General features: G+C 43.0%; 51 non-coding genes across 51 annotated transcripts; all 51 read right to left on the bottom strand.

Moving 5' to 3' along the window:
• Positions 1–3,284: 3,284 nt before the first annotated feature.
• On the bottom strand, positions 3,285–3,357 carry TRNAV-AAC (transfer RNA valine (anticodon AAC)). Its single transcript has one exon. It is a non-coding gene; the product is annotated as a tRNA-Val (tRNA).
• Positions 3,358–3,833: 476 nt separating this feature from the next.
• TRNAV-UAC (transfer RNA valine (anticodon UAC)) lies at positions 3,834–3,906 on the bottom strand. Its single transcript has one exon. It is a non-coding gene; the product is annotated as a tRNA-Val (tRNA).
• Positions 3,907–3,971: 65 nt separating this feature from the next.
• On the bottom strand, positions 3,972–4,044 carry TRNAV-AAC (transfer RNA valine (anticodon AAC)). Its single transcript has one exon. It is a non-coding gene; the product is annotated as a tRNA-Val (tRNA).
• Positions 4,045–4,107: 63 nt separating this feature from the next.
• Positions 4,108–4,180, bottom strand: TRNAV-AAC (transfer RNA valine (anticodon AAC)). The gene has a single exon. It is a non-coding gene; the product is annotated as a tRNA-Val (tRNA).
• Positions 4,181–4,243: 63 nt separating this feature from the next.
• On the bottom strand, positions 4,244–4,316 carry TRNAD-AUC (transfer RNA aspartic acid (anticodon AUC)). The gene has a single exon. It is a non-coding gene; the product is annotated as a tRNA-Asp (tRNA).
• Positions 4,317–4,655: 339 nt separating this feature from the next.
• On the bottom strand, positions 4,656–4,728 carry TRNAV-AAC (transfer RNA valine (anticodon AAC)). The gene has a single exon. It is a non-coding gene; the product is annotated as a tRNA-Val (tRNA).
• Positions 4,729–5,205: 477 nt separating this feature from the next.
• On the bottom strand, positions 5,206–5,278 carry TRNAV-CAC (transfer RNA valine (anticodon CAC)). The gene has a single exon. It is a non-coding gene; the product is annotated as a tRNA-Val (tRNA).
• A 63-nt stretch (positions 5,279–5,341) lies between these two features.
• On the bottom strand, positions 5,342–5,414 carry TRNAV-AAC (transfer RNA valine (anticodon AAC)). The gene has a single exon. It is a non-coding gene; the product is annotated as a tRNA-Val (tRNA).
• A 200-nt stretch (positions 5,415–5,614) lies between these two features.
• Positions 5,615–5,687, bottom strand: TRNAI-AAU (transfer RNA isoleucine (anticodon AAU)). Its single transcript has one exon. It is a non-coding gene; the product is annotated as a tRNA-Ile (tRNA).
• Positions 5,688–6,162: 475 nt separating this feature from the next.
• Positions 6,163–6,235, bottom strand: TRNAV-UAC (transfer RNA valine (anticodon UAC)). Its single transcript has one exon. It is a non-coding gene; the product is annotated as a tRNA-Val (tRNA).
• A 65-nt stretch (positions 6,236–6,300) lies between these two features.
• Positions 6,301–6,373, bottom strand: TRNAV-AAC (transfer RNA valine (anticodon AAC)). Its single transcript has one exon. It is a non-coding gene; the product is annotated as a tRNA-Val (tRNA).
• Positions 6,374–6,437: 64 nt separating this feature from the next.
• TRNAV-GAC (transfer RNA valine (anticodon GAC)) lies at positions 6,438–6,510 on the bottom strand. The gene has a single exon. It is a non-coding gene; the product is annotated as a tRNA-Val (tRNA).
• A 63-nt stretch (positions 6,511–6,573) lies between these two features.
• On the bottom strand, positions 6,574–6,646 carry TRNAV-AAC (transfer RNA valine (anticodon AAC)). Its single transcript has one exon. It is a non-coding gene; the product is annotated as a tRNA-Val (tRNA).
• Positions 6,647–7,398: 752 nt separating this feature from the next.
• Positions 7,399–7,471, bottom strand: TRNAV-UAC (transfer RNA valine (anticodon UAC)). The gene has a single exon. It is a non-coding gene; the product is annotated as a tRNA-Val (tRNA).
• A 338-nt stretch (positions 7,472–7,809) lies between these two features.
• Positions 7,810–7,882, bottom strand: TRNAV-AAC (transfer RNA valine (anticodon AAC)). The gene has a single exon. It is a non-coding gene; the product is annotated as a tRNA-Val (tRNA).
• A 477-nt stretch (positions 7,883–8,359) lies between these two features.
• TRNAV-CAC (transfer RNA valine (anticodon CAC)) lies at positions 8,360–8,432 on the bottom strand. The gene has a single exon. It is a non-coding gene; the product is annotated as a tRNA-Val (tRNA).
• A 63-nt stretch (positions 8,433–8,495) lies between these two features.
• Positions 8,496–8,568, bottom strand: TRNAV-AAC (transfer RNA valine (anticodon AAC)). Its single transcript has one exon. It is a non-coding gene; the product is annotated as a tRNA-Val (tRNA).
• Positions 8,569–9,043: 475 nt separating this feature from the next.
• Positions 9,044–9,116, bottom strand: TRNAV-AAC (transfer RNA valine (anticodon AAC)). Its single transcript has one exon. It is a non-coding gene; the product is annotated as a tRNA-Val (tRNA).
• A 476-nt stretch (positions 9,117–9,592) lies between these two features.
• TRNAV-UAC (transfer RNA valine (anticodon UAC)) lies at positions 9,593–9,665 on the bottom strand. Its single transcript has one exon. It is a non-coding gene; the product is annotated as a tRNA-Val (tRNA).
• A 65-nt stretch (positions 9,666–9,730) lies between these two features.
• Positions 9,731–9,803, bottom strand: TRNAV-AAC (transfer RNA valine (anticodon AAC)). The gene has a single exon. It is a non-coding gene; the product is annotated as a tRNA-Val (tRNA).
• A 63-nt stretch (positions 9,804–9,866) lies between these two features.
• On the bottom strand, positions 9,867–9,939 carry TRNAV-AAC (transfer RNA valine (anticodon AAC)). The gene has a single exon. It is a non-coding gene; the product is annotated as a tRNA-Val (tRNA).
• Positions 9,940–10,002: 63 nt separating this feature from the next.
• Positions 10,003–10,075, bottom strand: TRNAD-AUC (transfer RNA aspartic acid (anticodon AUC)). Its single transcript has one exon. It is a non-coding gene; the product is annotated as a tRNA-Asp (tRNA).
• A 339-nt stretch (positions 10,076–10,414) lies between these two features.
• On the bottom strand, positions 10,415–10,487 carry TRNAV-AAC (transfer RNA valine (anticodon AAC)). Its single transcript has one exon. It is a non-coding gene; the product is annotated as a tRNA-Val (tRNA).
• Positions 10,488–10,964: 477 nt separating this feature from the next.
• Positions 10,965–11,037, bottom strand: TRNAV-CAC (transfer RNA valine (anticodon CAC)). Its single transcript has one exon. It is a non-coding gene; the product is annotated as a tRNA-Val (tRNA).
• Positions 11,038–11,100: 63 nt separating this feature from the next.
• Positions 11,101–11,173, bottom strand: TRNAV-AAC (transfer RNA valine (anticodon AAC)). Its single transcript has one exon. It is a non-coding gene; the product is annotated as a tRNA-Val (tRNA).
• A 200-nt stretch (positions 11,174–11,373) lies between these two features.
• Positions 11,374–11,446, bottom strand: TRNAI-AAU (transfer RNA isoleucine (anticodon AAU)). The gene has a single exon. It is a non-coding gene; the product is annotated as a tRNA-Ile (tRNA).
• A 475-nt stretch (positions 11,447–11,921) lies between these two features.
• On the bottom strand, positions 11,922–11,994 carry TRNAV-UAC (transfer RNA valine (anticodon UAC)). Its single transcript has one exon. It is a non-coding gene; the product is annotated as a tRNA-Val (tRNA).
• Positions 11,995–12,059: 65 nt separating this feature from the next.
• On the bottom strand, positions 12,060–12,132 carry TRNAV-AAC (transfer RNA valine (anticodon AAC)). Its single transcript has one exon. It is a non-coding gene; the product is annotated as a tRNA-Val (tRNA).
• Positions 12,133–12,196: 64 nt separating this feature from the next.
• On the bottom strand, positions 12,197–12,269 carry TRNAV-GAC (transfer RNA valine (anticodon GAC)). Its single transcript has one exon. It is a non-coding gene; the product is annotated as a tRNA-Val (tRNA).
• A 63-nt stretch (positions 12,270–12,332) lies between these two features.
• On the bottom strand, positions 12,333–12,405 carry TRNAV-AAC (transfer RNA valine (anticodon AAC)). The gene has a single exon. It is a non-coding gene; the product is annotated as a tRNA-Val (tRNA).
• Positions 12,406–13,157: 752 nt separating this feature from the next.
• TRNAV-UAC (transfer RNA valine (anticodon UAC)) lies at positions 13,158–13,230 on the bottom strand. Its single transcript has one exon. It is a non-coding gene; the product is annotated as a tRNA-Val (tRNA).
• Positions 13,231–13,568: 338 nt separating this feature from the next.
• On the bottom strand, positions 13,569–13,641 carry TRNAV-AAC (transfer RNA valine (anticodon AAC)). Its single transcript has one exon. It is a non-coding gene; the product is annotated as a tRNA-Val (tRNA).
• A 477-nt stretch (positions 13,642–14,118) lies between these two features.
• TRNAV-CAC (transfer RNA valine (anticodon CAC)) lies at positions 14,119–14,191 on the bottom strand. Its single transcript has one exon. It is a non-coding gene; the product is annotated as a tRNA-Val (tRNA).
• A 63-nt stretch (positions 14,192–14,254) lies between these two features.
• TRNAV-AAC (transfer RNA valine (anticodon AAC)) lies at positions 14,255–14,327 on the bottom strand. The gene has a single exon. It is a non-coding gene; the product is annotated as a tRNA-Val (tRNA).
• A 200-nt stretch (positions 14,328–14,527) lies between these two features.
• TRNAI-AAU (transfer RNA isoleucine (anticodon AAU)) lies at positions 14,528–14,600 on the bottom strand. Its single transcript has one exon. It is a non-coding gene; the product is annotated as a tRNA-Ile (tRNA).
• Positions 14,601–15,075: 475 nt separating this feature from the next.
• TRNAV-UAC (transfer RNA valine (anticodon UAC)) lies at positions 15,076–15,148 on the bottom strand. The gene has a single exon. It is a non-coding gene; the product is annotated as a tRNA-Val (tRNA).
• A 65-nt stretch (positions 15,149–15,213) lies between these two features.
• TRNAV-AAC (transfer RNA valine (anticodon AAC)) lies at positions 15,214–15,286 on the bottom strand. The gene has a single exon. It is a non-coding gene; the product is annotated as a tRNA-Val (tRNA).
• Positions 15,287–15,486: 200 nt separating this feature from the next.
• Positions 15,487–15,559, bottom strand: TRNAV-AAC (transfer RNA valine (anticodon AAC)). The gene has a single exon. It is a non-coding gene; the product is annotated as a tRNA-Val (tRNA).
• Positions 15,560–15,899: 340 nt separating this feature from the next.
• Positions 15,900–15,972, bottom strand: TRNAV-UAC (transfer RNA valine (anticodon UAC)). Its single transcript has one exon. It is a non-coding gene; the product is annotated as a tRNA-Val (tRNA).
• Positions 15,973–16,448: 476 nt separating this feature from the next.
• On the bottom strand, positions 16,449–16,521 carry TRNAV-AAC (transfer RNA valine (anticodon AAC)). The gene has a single exon. It is a non-coding gene; the product is annotated as a tRNA-Val (tRNA).
• Positions 16,522–16,722: 201 nt separating this feature from the next.
• Positions 16,723–16,795, bottom strand: TRNAV-CAC (transfer RNA valine (anticodon CAC)). The gene has a single exon. It is a non-coding gene; the product is annotated as a tRNA-Val (tRNA).
• Positions 16,796–16,858: 63 nt separating this feature from the next.
• Positions 16,859–16,931, bottom strand: TRNAV-AAC (transfer RNA valine (anticodon AAC)). Its single transcript has one exon. It is a non-coding gene; the product is annotated as a tRNA-Val (tRNA).
• A 65-nt stretch (positions 16,932–16,996) lies between these two features.
• TRNAV-CAC (transfer RNA valine (anticodon CAC)) lies at positions 16,997–17,069 on the bottom strand. Its single transcript has one exon. It is a non-coding gene; the product is annotated as a tRNA-Val (tRNA).
• Positions 17,070–17,544: 475 nt separating this feature from the next.
• Positions 17,545–17,617, bottom strand: TRNAV-UAC (transfer RNA valine (anticodon UAC)). Its single transcript has one exon. It is a non-coding gene; the product is annotated as a tRNA-Val (tRNA).
• A 63-nt stretch (positions 17,618–17,680) lies between these two features.
• TRNAV-CAC (transfer RNA valine (anticodon CAC)) lies at positions 17,681–17,753 on the bottom strand. Its single transcript has one exon. It is a non-coding gene; the product is annotated as a tRNA-Val (tRNA).
• Positions 17,754–17,816: 63 nt separating this feature from the next.
• On the bottom strand, positions 17,817–17,889 carry TRNAV-AAC (transfer RNA valine (anticodon AAC)). Its single transcript has one exon. It is a non-coding gene; the product is annotated as a tRNA-Val (tRNA).
• A 65-nt stretch (positions 17,890–17,954) lies between these two features.
• TRNAV-CAC (transfer RNA valine (anticodon CAC)) lies at positions 17,955–18,027 on the bottom strand. The gene has a single exon. It is a non-coding gene; the product is annotated as a tRNA-Val (tRNA).
• Positions 18,028–18,090: 63 nt separating this feature from the next.
• TRNAV-AAC (transfer RNA valine (anticodon AAC)) lies at positions 18,091–18,163 on the bottom strand. The gene has a single exon. It is a non-coding gene; the product is annotated as a tRNA-Val (tRNA).
• Positions 18,164–18,502: 339 nt separating this feature from the next.
• On the bottom strand, positions 18,503–18,575 carry TRNAV-UAC (transfer RNA valine (anticodon UAC)). The gene has a single exon. It is a non-coding gene; the product is annotated as a tRNA-Val (tRNA).
• A 65-nt stretch (positions 18,576–18,640) lies between these two features.
• On the bottom strand, positions 18,641–18,713 carry TRNAV-AAC (transfer RNA valine (anticodon AAC)). Its single transcript has one exon. It is a non-coding gene; the product is annotated as a tRNA-Val (tRNA).
• A 201-nt stretch (positions 18,714–18,914) lies between these two features.
• On the bottom strand, positions 18,915–18,987 carry TRNAV-CAC (transfer RNA valine (anticodon CAC)). The gene has a single exon. It is a non-coding gene; the product is annotated as a tRNA-Val (tRNA).
• Between the last annotated feature and the right edge of the window lie 62 nt (positions 18,988–19,049).

Below are 19,049 nucleotides of genomic sequence, written 5' to 3' on the forward strand. Positions count from 1 at the left end.
TGACTAACTTCTAAGCACCTTGACGGACACAGTTTTAATTCTTGCTGGCTTTTTCAAGTTTGCACCAAAAAAGTTTAAATCTGTTGTAAGTTGCTGAGAAGACTGATGTTCAAGAAATTATGATAAAGAATTTATTTTGCTCAAACTAATTTACAAACTAATGTCGTCTACTTAAGACAAAGCAACAACCTTGGTCCTGTGTGGTTTCTGTTAATAGGTAGCTCTCCTTTTATGCACTCCAAAAATATGACATCGGTATAAATATAACCAAAGGAAAGGGTAAAGATTACATAAAAAGAAATACTTCTCAGCAGAAATAAAATGGTAGAACACATCATACCTTACCACTTGTGCCAAGGACCGATCATACAGAAATTACATAAGAAGAAACTAAAACACAGGGGCGATGCCGCCATTGGGGCCTTCTCCCTCTCGCCTAGAAGCACCGCTATAGGCACTGCGAGTTGACTAGCCTCCCGCCTGTACTGAGCTTTGGCATCGTCTGGCGATGGTTCTTGGTGCAAGGAAGAATACCCCAATGGTCGCCTCGCCCCTGTGTGTTTTCCTAAATGGTCTCTACGCCTGATGAAATGATTACGCGTAATACGTAACCGGTTTACAAGTAGCGCCAACAATGTAGTTTGCCGTGATGACGTTCCAAATCTAGATCAGTGCAACCTTTCCTTCATAGTCGCGACCAAAAAAATGTTAAATTTCGATATTCGAAGGTAAATGTATAAATGCATCCACTATTAAATATTTACATTTTCCTTTCGAGCTATATCAAATATCGCTTGCTCTTTTTAGACACTTAGTATAATATTTCAAATATTCAATATTCAGCCCCCAACACGTACAGACTGTTAAAAAAGTCTTTGCGCGTTGCGTTTTTCGCACATATTTTACTATATTTCAAAAACTATTCAAGCTAGCGCTCTGGAATAAAGTGCGTTATAAAAGTTTTGCATTTCTCTTTCATATTTTACCCGTTCCAAAATTGTCCTTTGCATACTTATACCGGAAACCTGAAATGTCAAAATTATCAACTTTGAAAATATTGGATTCTCGAGGATATAAATGCGATTTTCGGAATCCTTGGGGTCGATTCATATTTTAAAAGTGTTTACCAAATTCAATTCGGATGAATAGGTCACGAGTAATCAGCCTTTATTCAAAATCTGGCAACTTTGGTTAGATTGGCGATAATTCATAATCGAGTATCGAATCTTTGTCGTAATAATGCTTGTTAGATGTTATGACACTTTATGCATATATATATGATTGGTCTTTTGGCGCAATACTTTGAAACAAATCAGACGTTCATTAAAGGGATGGTGAAGTGGAAAATAAAGTAATTTTTTATTAATTCTTCTATAAGACCAATCTGCATCGTGAAACATCCTGGAAATAACACCGAACGATTTTTAAACGACAATTAGTTTGAAATTTCATGGATAATTTTAAATAGGGATCTCCGACCAATCGCGTAGCACCCCGCCTTTTTATCAACAATTTTCTCTAGGCACGCTCCGTGTTGAATAAATTTATCGCGAGACTTGAAAAAATTTGCACGATGTGACAATTGTGGCGCGAGACATGGAGTGTGCCACGAAAATTTTGTTAACGAAAAGGCACGGCGTTTCGGGATTGGTCGGAGTTCCTTTTTTGAAATTATTCTTAAAATCTTAACCTAACTTGAATATTAAAATCAATGGGAGGTATTTCCTGAATTTTTCATTATGCATACTGGTAGAAGAATCAATAAAAAAATCACTTTATTTTCCACTTCCCACTCCCTTTAAGAGAAAACTCGCGTCTTTTAAAGAGGAGAACCGGTTTGAAAATTTTGTTATTTGGGCCATGATATCATAATATTTAGAACTCATATTAATTACGTCTAGGTCTTCAGCCAGATTCATTGCAGCCAAGAGAATATCTCATTCATGATGGCGTATGCGCTTCACGAGATCACTTCAAATAGACATACTCGACTATTCCAAATAAGAAACAACTTCAGAGGAGAGGGTTTCTATGCTAGGAATGTTCGCTACGCGATTGAGCTTCGCTAAACGGAGCCTGAGGTTGGCTATAGCCTCCCGCGTTTAGCGCAAATGTGAGGCCAGGGATAGATTTAATTTTATAAGTGGGAATAGAGAATAGAGTAATCTAGGAACGCGTCAAATTCCCGGACCCCATTCCACGGAAAGGAGGGGTATGAAAGAAGAGGCGTGTCAAAGCGACAAAGGTAAAAAGAAATAACTTATTTTTTGCCGATCCCGTCAGTAACGTCAGCAAAACGTAGTTTAATTGAGCAATACGAAAATTTAAACTTTTCATCACATATAATTGCTCAATTAAACTACGTTTTGCTGACGTTACTGACGGGATCGGCAAAAAATACGTTATTTCTTTTTACCTTTGTCGCTTTGACACGCCTCTTCTTTCATACCCCTCCTTTCCGTGGAATGGGGTCCGGGAATTTGACGCGTTCCTAGATTACTCTATTCTCTATTCCCACTTATAAAATTAAATCTATCCCTGGCCTCACATTTGCGCTAAACGCGGGAGGCTATAGCCAACCTCAGGCTCCGTTTAGCGAAGCTCAATCGCGTAGCGAACATTCCTAGCATAGAAGCCCTCTCCTCTGTGATAACCACTACACCATATATACGTAGTAATACTGAGTTTTCCGAGAGATATAGCTAATTTTTATGCCCAATCACGATGGACAAAACATGTATCTACCAGGGCTCGAACATGGGACATTCCGCGTGTAAAGCGGACGTGATAACCACTACACCACAGATACGTAGTAATACTGAGTTTTCGGAGAGATCTAGCTTATTTTTATGCCCAATCACGATGGTCAAAACATGTATCTTTTGGGCGTCGAACCTTGGACCTTCCGCGTGTTAGCCGGACGTGATAACCACTATCGCATAGATACGAAGTGATACTGAGTTTTCCAAGAGACCTAGCTTTTTTATGTCCTATCACGATGGTCTAAATATGTATCTAGCAGGGCTCGAACCTGGGACCTTCTGCGTGTAAAGCGGACGTGATAACCACTACACCATAGATACGTAGAAATACTGAGTTTTCCGAGAGATATAGCTTATTTTTATGCCCAATCACGATGGACAAAACATGTATCTACCAGGGCTCGAACCTGGGACCTTCCGCGTGTAAAGCGGAATTGATAACCACTACACCATAGATACGTAGTTATGTTGAAATTTCCAAGAGACCTAGCTTTTTTATGCCCAATCACGATGGACAAAATATGTATCTTCCAGGGCTCGAACCTGGGACCTTCCGCGTGTTAGGCGGACGTGATAACCACTACACCATAGATACGTAGTAAAGCTGAGTTTTCCAAGAGACCTAGCTTTTTTTATGCCCAATCACGATGGACAAAACATGTATCTACCAGGGCTCGAACCTGGCACCTTCCACGTGTTAGGCGGACGTGATAACCACTACACCATATATACGTAGTAATACTGAGTTTTCCGAGAGATCTAGCTAATTTTTATGCCCAATCACGATGGACAAAACATGTATCTACCAGGGCTCGAACATAGGACCTTCCGCGTGTAAAGCGGACGTGATAACCACTACACCACAGATACGTAGTAATACTGAGTTTTCCGAGAGATCTAGCTTATTTTTATGCCCAATCACGATGGTCAAAACATGTATCTTTTGGGCGTCGAACCTTGGAACTTCCGCGTGTTAGCCGGACGTGATAACCACTATCGCATAGATACGAAGTGATACTGAGTTTTCCAAGAGACCTAGCTTTTTTATGTCCTATCACGATGGTCAAAATATGTATCTAGCAGGGCTCGAACCTGGGACCTTCCGCGTGTAAAGCGGACGTGATAACCACTACACTATAGATGCGTAGTAATACTGAGTTTTCCAAGAGATCTAGCTTATATTTATGCCCAATCACGATGGACAAAATATGTATCTACCAGGGCTCGAACCTGGGACCTTCCGCGTGTTAGGCGGACGTGATAACCACTACACCATAGATACGTAGTGATACTGAGTTTTCCAAGAGACCTAGCTTTTTTATGCCCAATCACGATGGACAAAATATGTATCTACCAGGGCTCGATCCTGGCACCTTCCGCGTGTTAGGCGGACGTGATAACCACTACACCATAGATACGTAGTGATACTGAGTTTTCCAAGAGACCTAGCTTTTTTATGCCCAATCACGATAGACAAAATATGTATCTACCAGGGCTCGAACCTGGGAGATTCCGCGTGATAGGCGGACGTGATAACCACTACACCATAGATACGTAGCAATACTGAGTTTTCCGAGAGATCTAGCTCATATTTATGCCCAATCACGATGGACAAAACATGTATCTACCAGGGCTCGAACCTGGGACATTCGGCGTGTAAAGCGGACGTGATAACCACTACACTATATATACGTAGTAGAACAGAGTTTTCCAAGAGACCTATTTTATTTTATGCCTAATCACGATGGTCAAAACATGTATCTTATGGGCCTCGAACCTGGGACCTTCCGCGTGTTAGCCAGACGTGATAACCACTATCGCATAGAAACGAAGTGATACTGAGTTTTCCAAGAGACCTAGCTTTTTTTATGTCCTATCACGATGGTCAAAATATGTATCTATCAGGGCTCGAACCTGGGACCTTCCGCGTGTTAAGCGGACGTGATAACCACTACACCATAGATACGTAGTTATGTTGAAATTTCCAAGAGACCTAGCTTTTTTATGCCCAATCACGATGGACAAAATATGTATCTACCAGGGCTCGAACCAGGGAGATTCCGCGTGTTAGGCGGACGTGATAACCACTACACCATAGATACGTAGTCATACTGAGTTTTCCGAGAGATCTAGCTTATATTTATGCCCAATCACGATGGACAAAACATGTATCTATCAGGGCTCGAACCTGGGACATTCCGCGTGTAAAGCGGACGTGATAACCACTACACTATATATACGTAGTAGAACTGAGTTTTCCAAGAGATCTATTTTATTTTTATGCCTAATCACGATAGTCAAAACATGTATCTTATGGGCCTCGAACCTGGGACCTTCCGCGTGTCAGCCAGACGTGATAACCACTATCGCATAGATACGAAGAAATACTGAGTTTTCCGAGAGATCTAGTTTATTTTTATGCCCAATCACGATGGAAAAAACATGTATCTACCAGGGCTCGAACCTGGGACCTACCGCGTGTGAAGCGGACGTGATAACCACTACACCATAGATACGTAGTTATGTTGAAATTTCCAAGAGACCTAGCTTTTTTATGCCCAATCACGATGGACAAATTATGTATCTACCAGGGCTCGAACCTGGGACCTTCCGCGTGTTAGGCGGACGTGATAACCACTACACCATAGATACGTAGTAATACTGAGTTTTCCAAGAGACCTAGCTTTTTTTATGCCCAATTACGATGGACAAAATATGTATCTACCAGGGCTCGAACCTGGGAGATTCCGCGTGTTAGACGGACGTGATAACCACTACACCATAGATACGTAGTTATGTTGAAATTTCCAAGAGACCTAGCTTTTTTATGCCCAATCACGATGGACAAAACATGTATCTACCAGGACTCGAACTTGGGACCTTCCGCGTATTAAGCGGACGTGATAACCACAACACCATAGATACGTAGTAAAGCCGAGTTTTCCAAGAGACCTAGCTTTTTTATGCCCAATCACGATGGACAAAATATGTATCTACCAGGGCTCGAACCTGGCACCTTCCACGTGTTAGGCGGACGTGATAACCACTACACCATATATACGTAGTAATACTGAGCTTTCCGAGAGATCTAGCTAATTTTTATGCCCAATCACGATGGACAAAACATGTATCTACCAGGGCTCGAACATGGGACCTTCCGCGTGTAAAGCGGACGTGATAACCACTACACCACAGATACGTAGTAATACTGAGTTTTCCGAGAGATCTATCTTATTTTTATGCCCAATCACGATGGTCAAAACATGTATCTTTTGGGCGTCGAACCTTGGACCTTCCGCGTGTTAGCCGGACGTGATAACCACTATCGCATAGATACGAAGTGATACTGAGTTTTCCAAGAGACCTAGCTTTTTTATGTCCTATCACGATGGTCAAAATATGTATCTAGCAGGGCTCGAACCTGGGACCTTCCGCGTGTAAAGCGGACGTGATAACCACTACACCATAGATGCGTAGTAATACTGAGTTTTCCAAGAGATCTAGCTTATATTTATGCCCAATCACGATGGACAAAATATGTATCTACCAGGCCTCGAACCTGGGACCTTCCGCGTGTTAGGCGGACGTGATAACCACTACACCATAGATACGTAGTGATACTGAGTTTTCCAAGAGACCTAGCTTTTTTTATGCCCAATCACGATGGACAAAATATGTATCTACCAGGGCTCGAACCTGGCACCTTCCGCGTGTCAGGCGGACGTGATAACCACTACACCTAAGATACGTAGTGATACTGAGTTTTCCAAGAGACCTAGCTTTTTTATGCCCAATCACGATAGACAAAATATGTATCTACCAGGGCTCGAACCTGGGAGATTCCGCGTGTTAGGCGGACGTGATAACCACTACACCATAGATACGTAGTAATACTGAGTTTTCCGTGAGATCTAGCTTATATTTATGCCCAATCACGATGGACAAAACATGTATCTACCAGGGCTCGAACCTGGGACATTCCGCGTGTAAAGCGGACTTGATAACCACTACACTATATATACGTAGTAGAACTGAGTTTTCCAAGAGACCTATTTTATTTTTATGCCTAATCACGATAGTCAAAACATGTATCTTATGGGCCTCGAACCTGGGACCTTCCGCGTGTTAGCCAGACGTGATAACCACTATCGCATAGATACGAACTGATACTGAGTTTTCCAAGAGACCTAGCTTTTTTATGTCCTATCACGATGGTCAAAATATGTATCTAGCAGGCCTCGAACCTGGGACCTTCCGCGTGTAAAGCGGACGTGATAACCACTACACCATAGATACGTAGTAATACTGAGTTTTCCGAGAGATCCTGCTTATATTTATGCCCAATCACGATGGACAAAACATGTATCTACCAGGGCTCGAACCTGGGACATTCGGCGTGTAAAGCGGACGTGATAACCACTACACTATATATACGTAGTAGAACAGAGTTTTCCAAGAGACCTATTTTATTTTTATGCCTAATCACGATGGTCAAAACAAGTATCTTATGGGCCTCGAACCTGGGACCTTCCGCGTGTTAGCTAGACGTGATAACCACTATAGCATAGATACGAAGTGATACTGAGTTTTCCAAGAGACCTAGCTTTTTTTATGTCCTATCACGATGGTCAAAATATGTATCTAGCAGGGCTCGAACCTGGGACCTTCCGCGTGTAAAGCGGACGTGATAACCACTACACCATAGATACGTAGTAATACTGAGTTTTCCGAGAGATCTAGCTTATATTTATGCCCAATCACGATGGACAAAACATATATCTACCCGGGCTCGAACCTAGGAATTCCGCGTTTAAAGCGGACTTGATAACCACTACACTATATATACGTAGTAGAACTGAGTTTTCCAAGAGATCTATTTTATTTTTATGCCTAATCACGATAGTCAAAACATGTATCTTATGGGCTTCGAACCTGGGACCTTCCGCGTGTTAGCCAGACGTGATAACCACTATCGCATAGATACGAAGTGATACTGAGTTTTCCAAGAGACCTAGCTTTTTTATGTCCTATCACGATGGTCAAAATATGTATCTAGCAGGGCTCGAACCTGGGACCTTCCGCGTGTTAAGCGGACGTGATAACCACTACACCATAGATACGTAGTTATGTTGAAATTTCCAAGAGACCTAGCTTTTTTATGCCCAATCACGATGGACAAAATATGTATCTACCAGGGCTCGAACCAGGGAGATTCCGCGTGTTAGGCGGACGTGATAACCACTACACCATAGATACGTAGTCATACTGAGTTTTCCGAGAGATCTAGCTTATATTTATGCCCAATCACGCTGGACAAAACATGTATCTATCAGGGCTCGAACCTGGGACATTCCGCGTGTAAAGCGGACGTGATAACCACTACACTATATATACGTAGTAGAACTGAGTTTTCCAAGAGATCTATTTTATTTTTATGCCTAATCACGATAGTCAAAACATGTATCTTATGGGCCTCGAACCTGGGACCTTCCGCGTGTCAGCCAGACGTGATAACCACTATCGCATAGATACGAAGAAATACTGAGTTTTCCGAGAGATCTAGCTTATTTTTATGCCCAATCACGATGGAAAAAACATGTATCTACCAGGGCTCGAACCTGGGACCTACCGCGAGTGAAGCGGACGTGATAACCACTACACCATAGATACGTAGTTATGTTGAAATTTCCAAGAGACCTAGCTTTTTTATGCCCAATCACGATGGACAAATTATGTATCTACCAGGGCTCGAACCTGGGACCTTCCGCGTGTTAGGCGGACGTGATAACCACTACACCACAGATACGTAGTAATACTGAGTTTTCGGAGAGATCTAGCTTATTTTTATGCCCAATCACGATGGTCAAAACATGTATCTTTTGGGCGTCGAACCTTGGACCTTCCGCGTGTTAGCCGGACGTGATAACCACTATCGCATAGATACGAAGTGATACTGAGTTTTCCAAGAGACCTAGCTTTTTTATGTCCTATCACGATGGTCTAAATATGTATCTAGCAGGGCTCGAACCTGGGACCTTCTGCGTGTAAAGCGGACGTGATAACCACTACACCATAGATACGTAGAAATACTGAGTTTTCCGAGAGATATAGCTTATTTTTATGCCCAATCACGATGGACAAAACATGTATCTACCAGGGCTCGAACCTGGGACCTTCCGCGTGTAAAGCGGAATTGATAACCACTACACCATAGATACGTAGTTATGTTGAAATTTCCAAGAGACCTAGCTTTTTTATGCCCAATCACGATGGACAAAATATGTATCTTCCAGGGCTCGAACCTGGGACCTTCCGCGTGTTAGGCGGACGTGATAACCACTACACCATAGATACGTAGTAAAGCTGAGTTTTCCAAGAGACCTAGCTTTTTTTATGCCCAATCACGATGGACAAAATATGTATCTACCAGGGCTCGAACCTGGCACCTTCCACGTGTTAGGCGGACGTGATAACCACTACACCATATATACGTAGTAATACTGAGTTTTCCGAGAGATCTAGCTAATTTTTATGCCCAATCACGATGGACAAAACATGTATCTACCAGGGCTCGAACATAGGACCTTCCGCGTGTAAAGCGGACGTGATAACCACTACACCACAGATACGTAGTAATACTGAGTTTTCCGAGAAATCTAGCTTATTTTTATGCCCAATCACGATGGTCAAAACATGTATCTTTTGGGCGTCGAACCTTGGAACTTCCGCGTGTTAGCCGGACGTGATAACCACTATCGCATAGATACGAAGTGATACTGAGTTTTCCAAGAGACCTAGCTTTTTTATGTCCTATCACGATGGTCAAAATATGTATCTAGCAGGGCTCGAACCTGGGACCTTCCGCGTGTAAAGCGGACGTGATAACCACTACACTATAGATGCGTAGTAATACTGAGTTTTCCAAGAGATCTAGCTTATATTTATGCCCAATCACGATGGACAAAATATGTATCTACCAGGGCTCGAACCTGGGACCTTCCGCGTGTTAGGCGGACGTGATAACCACTACACCATAGATACGTAGTGATACTGAGTTTTCCAAGAGACCTAGCTTTTTTATGCCCAATCACGATGGACAAAATATGTATCTACCAGGGCTCGATCCTGGCACCTTCCGCGTGTTAGGCGGACGTGATAACCACTACACCATAGATACGTAGTGATACTGAGTTTTCCAAGAGACCTAGCTTTTTTATGCCCAATCACGATAGACAAAATATGTATCTACCAGGGCTCGAACCTGGGAGATTCCGCGTGATAGGCGGACGTGATAACCACTACACCATAGATACGTAGCAATACTGAGTTTTCCGAGAGATCTAGCTCATATTTATGCCCAATCACGATGGACAAAACATGTATCTACCAGGGCTCGAACCTGGGACATTCGGCGTGTAAAGCGGACGTGATAACCACTACACTATATATACGTAGTAGAACAGAGTTTTCCAAGAGACCTATTTTATTTTATGCCTAATCACGATGGTCAAAACATGTATCTTATGGGCCTCGAACCTGGGACCTTCCGCGTGTTAGCCAGACGTGATAACCACTATCGCATAGAAACGAAGTGATACTGAGTTTTCCAAGAGACCTAGCTTTTTTTATGTCCTATCACGATGGTCAAAATATGTATCTAGCAGGGCTCGAACCTGGGACCTTCCGCGTGTTAAGCGGACGTGATAACCACTACACCATAGATACGTAGTTATGTTGAAATTTCCAAGAGACCTAGCTTTTTTATGCCCAATCACGATGGACAAAATATGTATCTACCAGGGCTCGAACCAGGGAGATTCCGCGTGTTAGGCGGACGTGATAACCACTACACCATAGATACGTAGTCATACTGAGTTTTCCGAGAGATCTAGCTTATATTTATGCCCAATCACGATGGACAAAACATGTATCTATCAGGGCTCGAACCTGGGACATTCCGCGTGTAAAGCGGACGTGATAACCACTACACTATATATACGTAGTAGAACTGAGTTTTCCAAGAGATCTATTTTATTTTTATGCCTAATCACGATAGTCAAAACATGTATCTTATGGGCCTCGAACCTGGGACCTTCCGCGTGTCAGCCAGACGTGATAACCACTATCGCATAGATACGAAGAAATACTGAGTTTTCCGAGAGATCTAGCTTATTTTTATGCCCAATCACGATGGAAAAAACATGTATCTACCAGGGCTCGAACCTGGGACCTACCGCGTGTGAAGCGGACGTGATAACCACTACACCATAGATACGTAGTTATGTTGAAATTTCCAAGAGACCTAGCTTTTTTATGCCCAATCACGATGGACAAATTATGTATCTACCAGGGCTCGAACCTGGGACCTTCCGCGTGTTAGGCGGACGTGATAACCACTACACCATAGATACGTAGTAATACTGAGTTTTCCAAGAGACCTAGCTTTTTTTATGCCCAATTACGATGGACAAAATATGTATCTACCAGGGCTCGAACCTGGGAGATTCCGCGTGTTAGACGGACGTGATAACCACTACACCATAGATACGTAGTTATGTTGAAATTTCCAAGAGACCTAGCTTTTTTATGCCCAATCACGATGGACAAAACATGTATCTACCAGGACTCGAACTTGGGACCTTCCGCGTATTAAGCGGACGTGATAACCACAACACCATAGATACGTAGTAAAGCCGAGTTTTCCAAGAGACCTAGCTTTTTTATGCCCAATCACGATGGACAAAATATGTATCTACCAGGGCTCGAACCTGGCACCTTCCACGTGTTAGGCGGACGTGATAACCACTACACCATATATACGTAGTAATACTGAGCTTTCCGAGAGATCTAGCTAATTTTTATGCCCAATCACGATGGACAAAACATGTATCTACCAGGGCTCGAACATGGGACCTTCCGCGTGTAAAGCGGACGTGATAACCACTACACCACAGATACGTAGTAATACTGAGTTTTCCGAGAGATCTATCTTATTTTTATGCCCAATCACGATGGTCAAAACATGTATCTTTTGGGCGTCGAACCTTGGACCTTCCGCGTGTTAGCCGGACGTGATAACCACTATCGCATAGATACGAAGTGATACTGAGTTTTCCAAGAGACCTAGCTTTTTTATGTCCTATCACGATGGTCAAAATATGTATCTAGCAGGGCTCGAACCTGGGACCTTCCGCGTGTAAAGCGGACGTGATAACCACTACACCATAGATGCGTAGTAATACTGAGTTTTCCAAGAGATCTAGCTTATATTTATGCCCAATCACGATGGACAAAATATGTATCTACCAGGCCTCGAACCTGGGACCTTCCGCGTGTTAGGCGGACGTGATAACCACTACACCATAGATACGTAGTGATACTGAGTTTTCCAAGAGACCTAGCTTTTTTTATGCCCAATCACGATGGACAAAATATGTATCTACCAGGGCTCGAACCTGGCACCTTCCGCGTGTCAGGCGGACGTGATAACCACTACACCTAAGATACGTAGTGATACTGAGTTTTCCAAGAGACCTAGCTTTTTTATGCCCAATCACGATAGACAAAATATGTATCTACCAGGGCTCGAACCTGGGAGATTCCGCGTGTTAGGCGGACGTGATAACCACTACACCATAGATACGTAGTAATACTGAGTTTTCCGTGAGATCTAGCTTATATTTATGCCCAATCACGATGGACAAAACATGTATCTACCAGGGCTCGAACCTGGGACATTCCGCGTGTAAAGCGGACTTGATAACCACTACACTATATATACGTAGTAGAACTGAGTTTTCCAAGAGACCTATTTTATTTTTATGCCTAATCACGATAGTCAAAACATGTATCTTATGGGCCTCGAACCTGGGACCTTCCGCGTGTTAGCCAGACGTGATAACCACTATCGCATAGATACGAACTGATACTGAGTTTTCCAAGAGACCTAGCTTTTTTATGTCCTATCACGATGGTCAAAATATGTATCTAGCAGGCCTCGAACCTGGGACCTTCCGCGTGTAAAGCGGACGTGATAACCACTACACCATAGATACGTAGTAATACTGAGTTTTCCGAGAGATCCTGCTTATATTTATGCCCAATCACGATGGACAAAACATGTATCTACCAGGGCTCGAACCTGGGACATTCGGCGTGTAAAGCGGACGTGATAACCACTACACTATATATACGTAGTAGAACAGAGTTTTCCAAGAGACCTATTTTATTTTTATGCCTAATCACGATGGTCAAAACAAGTATCTTATGGGCCTCGAACCTGGGACCTTCCGCGTGTTAGCTAGACGTGATAACCACTATAGCATAGATACGAAGTGATACTGAGTTTTCCAAGAGACCTAGCTTTTTTTATGTCCTATCACGATGGTCAAAATATGTATCTAGCAGGGCTCGAACCTGGGACCTTCCGCGTGTAAAGCGGACGTGATAACCACTACACCATAGATACGTAGTAATACTGAGTTTTCCGAGAGATCTAGCTTATATTTATGCCCAATCACGATGGACAAAACATATATCTACCCGGGCTCGAACCTAGGAATTCCGCGTTTAAAGCGGACTTGATAACCACTACACTATATATACGTAGTAGAACTGAGTTTTCCAAGAGATCTATTTTATTTTTATGCCTAATCACGATAGTCAAAACATGTATCTTATGGGCTTCGAACCTGGGACCTTCCGCGTGTTAGCCAGACGTGATAACCACTATCGCATAGATACGAAGTGATACTGAGTTTTCCAAGAGACCTAGCTTTTTTATGTCCTATCACGATGGTCAAAATATGTATCTAGCAGGGCTCGAACCTGGGACCTTCCGCGTGTTAAGCGGACGTGATAACCACTACACCATAGATACGTAGTTATGTTGAAATTTCCAAGAGACCTAGCTTTTTTATGCCCAATCACGATGGACAAAATATGTATCTACCAGGGCTCGAACCAGGGAGATTCCGCGTGTTAGGCGGACGTGATAACCACTACACCATAGATACGTAGTCATACTGAGTTTTCCGAGAGATCTAGCTTATATTTATGCCCAATCACGATGGACAAAACATGTATCTATCAGGGCTCGAACCTGGGACATTCCGCGTGTAAAGCGGACGTGATAACCACTACACTATATATACGTAGTAGAACTGAGTTTTCCAAGAGATCTATTTTATTTTTATGCCTAATCACGATAGTCAAAACATGTATCTTATGGGCCTCGAACCTGGGACCTTCCGCGTGTCAGCCAGACGTGATAACCACTATCGCATAGATACGAAGAAATACTGAGTTTTCCGAGAGATCTAGCTTATTTTTATGCCCAATCACGATGGAAAAAACATGTATCTACCAGGGCTCGAACCTGGGACCTACCGCGAGTGAAGCGGACGTGATAACCACTACACCATAGATACGTAGTTATGTTGAAATTTCCAAGAGACCTAGCTTTTTTATGCCCAATCACGATGGACAAATTATGTATCTACCAGGGCTCGAACCTGGGACCTTCCGCGTGTTAGGCGGACGTGATAACCACTACACCATAGATACGTAGTAATACTGAGTTTTCCAAGAGACCTAGCTTTTTTTATGCCCAATCACGATGGACAAAATATGTATCTACCAGGGCTCGAACCTGGGAGATTCCGCGTGTTAGACGGACGTGATAACCACTACACCATAGATACGTAGTTATGTTGAAATTTCCAAGAGACCTAGCTTTTTTATGCCCAATCACGATGGACAAAACATGTATCTACCAGGACTCGAACTTGGGACCTTCCGCGTATTAAGCGGACGTGATAACCACAACACCATAGATACGTAGTAAAGCCGAGTTTTCCAAGAGACCTAGCTTTTTTATGCCCAATCACGATGGACAAAATATGTATCTACCAGGGCTCGAACCTGGCACCTTCCACGTGTTAGGCGGACGTGATAACCACTACACCATATATACGTAGTAATACTGAGCTTTCCGAGAGATCTAGCTAATTTTTATGCCCAATCACGATGGACAAAACATGTATCTACCAGGGCTCGAACATGGGACCTTCCGCGTGTAAAGCGGACGTGATAACCACTACACCACAGATACGTAGTAATACTGAGTTTTCCGAGAGATCTATCTTATTTTTATGCCCAATCACGATGGTCAAAACATGTATCTTTTGGGCGTCGAACCTTGGACCTTCCGCGTGTTAGCCGGACGTGATAACCACTATCGCATAGATACGAAGTGATACTGAGTTTTCCAAGAGACCTAGCTTTTTTATGTCCTATCACGATGGTCAAAATATGTATCTAGCAGGGCTCGAACCTGGGACCTTCCGCGTGTAAAGCGGACGTGATAACCACTACACCATAGATGCGTAGTAATACTGAGTTTTCCAAGAGATCTAGCTTATATTTATGCCCAATCACGATGGACAAAATATGTATCTACCAGGCCTCGAACCTGGGACCTTCCGCGTGTTAGGCGGACGTGATAACCACTACACCATAGATACGTAGTGATACTGAGTTTTCCAAGAGACCTAGCTTTTTTTATGCCCAATCACGATGGACAAAATATGTATCTACCAGGGCTCGAACCTGGCACCTTCCGCGTGTTAGGCGGACGTGATAACCACTACACCTAAGATACGTAGTGATACTGAGTTTTCCAAGAGACCTAGCTTTTTTATGCCCAATCACGATAGACAAAATATGTATCTACCAGGGCTCGAACCTGGGAGATTCCGCGTGTTAGGCGGACGTGATAACCACTACACCATAGATACGTAGTAATACTGAGTTTTCCGAGAGATCCTGCTTATATTTATGCCCAATCACGATGGACAAAACATGTATCTACCAGGGCTCGAACCTGGGACATTCGGCGTGTAAAGCGGACGTGATAACCACTACACTATATATACGTAGTAGAACAGAGTTTTCCAAGAGACCTATTTTATTTTTATGCCTAATCACGATGGTCAAAACAAGTATCTTATGGGCCTCGAACCTGGGACCTTCCGCGTGTTAGCTAGACGTGATAACCACTATAGCATAGATACGAAGTGATACTGAGTTTTCCAAGAGACCTAGCTTTTTTTATGTCCTATCACGATGGTCAAAATATGTATCTAGCAGGGCTCGAACCTGGGACCTTCCGCGTGTAAAGCGGACGTGATAACCACTACACCATAGATACGTAGTAATACTGAGTTTTCCGAGAGATCTAGCTTATATTTATGCCCAATCACGATGGACAAAACATATATCTACCAGGGCTCGAACCTAGGAATTCCGCGTTTAAAGCGGACTTGATAACCACTACACTATATATACGTAGTAGAACTGAGTTTTCCAAGAGATCTATTTTATTTTTATGCCTAATCACGATAGTCAAAACATGTATCTTATGGGCTTCGAACCTGGGACCTTCCGCGTGTTAGCCAGACGTGATAACCACTATCGCATAGATACGAAGTGATACTGAGTTTTCCAAGAGACCTAGCTTTTTTATGTCCTATCACGATGGTCAAAATATGTATCTATCTGGCCTCGAACCTGCGACCTTCCGCGTGTAAAGCGGATGTGATAACCACTACACCATAGAAACGTAGTAATACTGAGTTTTCCGAGAGATCTAGCTTATATTTATGCCCAATCACGATGGACAAAATATGTATCTACCAGGGCTCGAACCTGGGACCTTCCGCGTGTTAGGCGGACTTGATAACCACTACACCATAGATACCTAGAAATACTGAGTTTTCCGAGAGATCTAGCTTATTTTTATGCCCAATCACGATGGACAAAACATGTATCTACCAGGACTCGAAACTGGGACCTTCCGCGTGTTAGGCCGACGTGATAACCACTACACCATAGATACGTAGTGATACCGAGTTTTCCAAGAGACCTAGCTTTTTTATGCCCAATCACGATGGACAAAATATGTATCTACCAGAGCTCGAACCTGGGACCTTCCGCGTGTGAAGCGGACGTGATAACCACTACACCATAGATACGTAGTTATGTTGAAATTTCCAAGAGACCTAGCTTTTTTATGCCCAATCATGATGGACAAAACATGTATCTACCAGGAATCGAAACTGGGACCTTCCGCGTGTTAAGCGGACGTGATAACCACTACACCATAGATACGTAGAAATACTGAGTTTTCCGAGAGATCTAGCTTATTTTTATGCCCAATCACGATGGACAAAACATGTATCTACCAGGGCTCGAACCTGGGACCTACTGCGTGTGAAGCGGACGTGATAACCACTACACCATAGATACGTAGTTATGTTGAAATTTCCAAGAGACCTAGCTTTTTTATGCCCAATCACGATGGACAAAACATGTGTCTACCAGGGCTCGAACCTGGGAGATTCCGCGTGTTAGGCGGACGTGATAACCACTACACCATAGATACGTAGTAATACTGAGTTTTCCGAGAGATCTAGCTTATATTTATGCCCAATCACGATGGACAAAACATATATCTACCAGGGCTCGAACCTGGGACATTCCGCGTTTAAAGCGGACTTGATAACCACTACACTATATATACGTAGTAGAACTGAGTTTTCCAAGAGATCTATTTTATTTTTATGCCTAATCACGATAGTCAAAACATGTATCTTATGGGCTTCGAACCTGGGACCTTCCGCGTGTTAGCCAGACGTGATAACCACTATCGCATAGATACGAAGTGATACTGAGTTTTCCAAGAGACCTAGCTTTTTTATGTCCTATCACGATGGTCAAAATATGTATCTAGCAGGCCTCGAACCTGCGACCTTCCGCGTGTAAAGCGGATGTGATAACCACTACACCATAGATACGTGGTAATACTGAGTTTTCCGAGAGATCTAGCTTTTTTATGCCCAATCACGATGGACAAAATATGTATCTACCAGAGCTCGAACCTGGGACCTTCCGCGTGTGAAGCGGACGTGATAACCACTACACCATAGATACGTAGTTATGTTGAAATTTCCAAGAGACCTAGCTTTTTTATGCCCAATCATGATGGACAAAACATGTATCTACCAGGAATCGAAACTGGGACCTTCCGCGTGTTAAGCGGACGTGATAACCACTACACCATAGATACGTAGAAATACTGAGTTTTCCGAGAGATCTAGCTTATTTTTATGCCCAATCACGATGGACAAAACATGTATCTACCAGGGCTCGAACCTGGGACCTACTGCGTGTGAAGCGGACGTGATAACCACTACACCATAGATACGTAGTTATGTTGAAATTTCCAAGAGACCTAGCTTTTTTATGCCCAATCACGATGGACAAAACATGTATCTACCAGGGCTCGAACCTGGGAGATTCCGCGTGTTAGGCGGACGTGATAACCACTACACCATAGATACGTAGTAATACTGAGTTTTCCGAGAGATCTAGCTTATATTTATGCCCAATCACGATGGACAAAACATATATCTACCAGGGCTCGAACCTGGGACATTCCGCGTTTAAAGCGGACTTGATAACCACTACACTATATATACGTAGTAGAACTGAGTTTTCCAAGAGATCTATTTTATTTTTATGCCTAATCACGATAGTCAAAACATGTATCTTATGGGCTTCGAACCTGGGACCTTCCGCGTGTTAGCCAGACGTGATAACCACTATCGCATAGATACGAAGTGATACTGAGTTTTCCAAGAGACCTAGCTTTTTTATGTCCTATCACGATGGTCAAAATATGTATCTAGCAGGCCTCGAACCTGCGACCTTCCGCGTGTAAAGCGGATGTGATAACCACTACACCATAGATACGTGGTAATACTGAGTTTTCCGAGAGATCTAGCTTATATTTATGCCCAATCACGATGGACAAAATATGTATCTACCAGGGCTCGAACCTGGGACCTTCCGCGTGTTAGGCGGACTTGATAACCACTACACCATAGATACCTAGAAATACTGAGTTTTCCGAGAGATCTAGCTTATTTTTATGCCCAATCACGATGGACAAAACATGTATCTACCAGGACTCGAAACTGGGACCTTCCGCGTGTTAGGCCAACGTGATAACCACTACACCATAGATACGTAGTGATACCGAGTTTTCCAAGAGACCTAGCTTTTTTATGCCCAATCACGATGGACAAAATATGTATCTACCAGAGCTCGAACCTGGGACCTTCCGCGTGTGAAGCGGACGTGATAACCACTACACCATAGATACGTAGTTATGTTGAAATTTCCAAGAGACCTAGCTTTTTTATGCCCAATCATGATGGACAAAAC

This window comes from Phalangium opilio, unplaced genomic scaffold (genome assembly GCF_054372755.1).
Source record: "Phalangium opilio isolate 3A_F unplaced genomic scaffold, DU_Popi_V2 ptg000013l_1, whole genome shotgun sequence".
NCBI lineage: Eukaryota > Metazoa > Arthropoda > Arachnida > Opiliones > Phalangiidae > Phalangium > Phalangium opilio.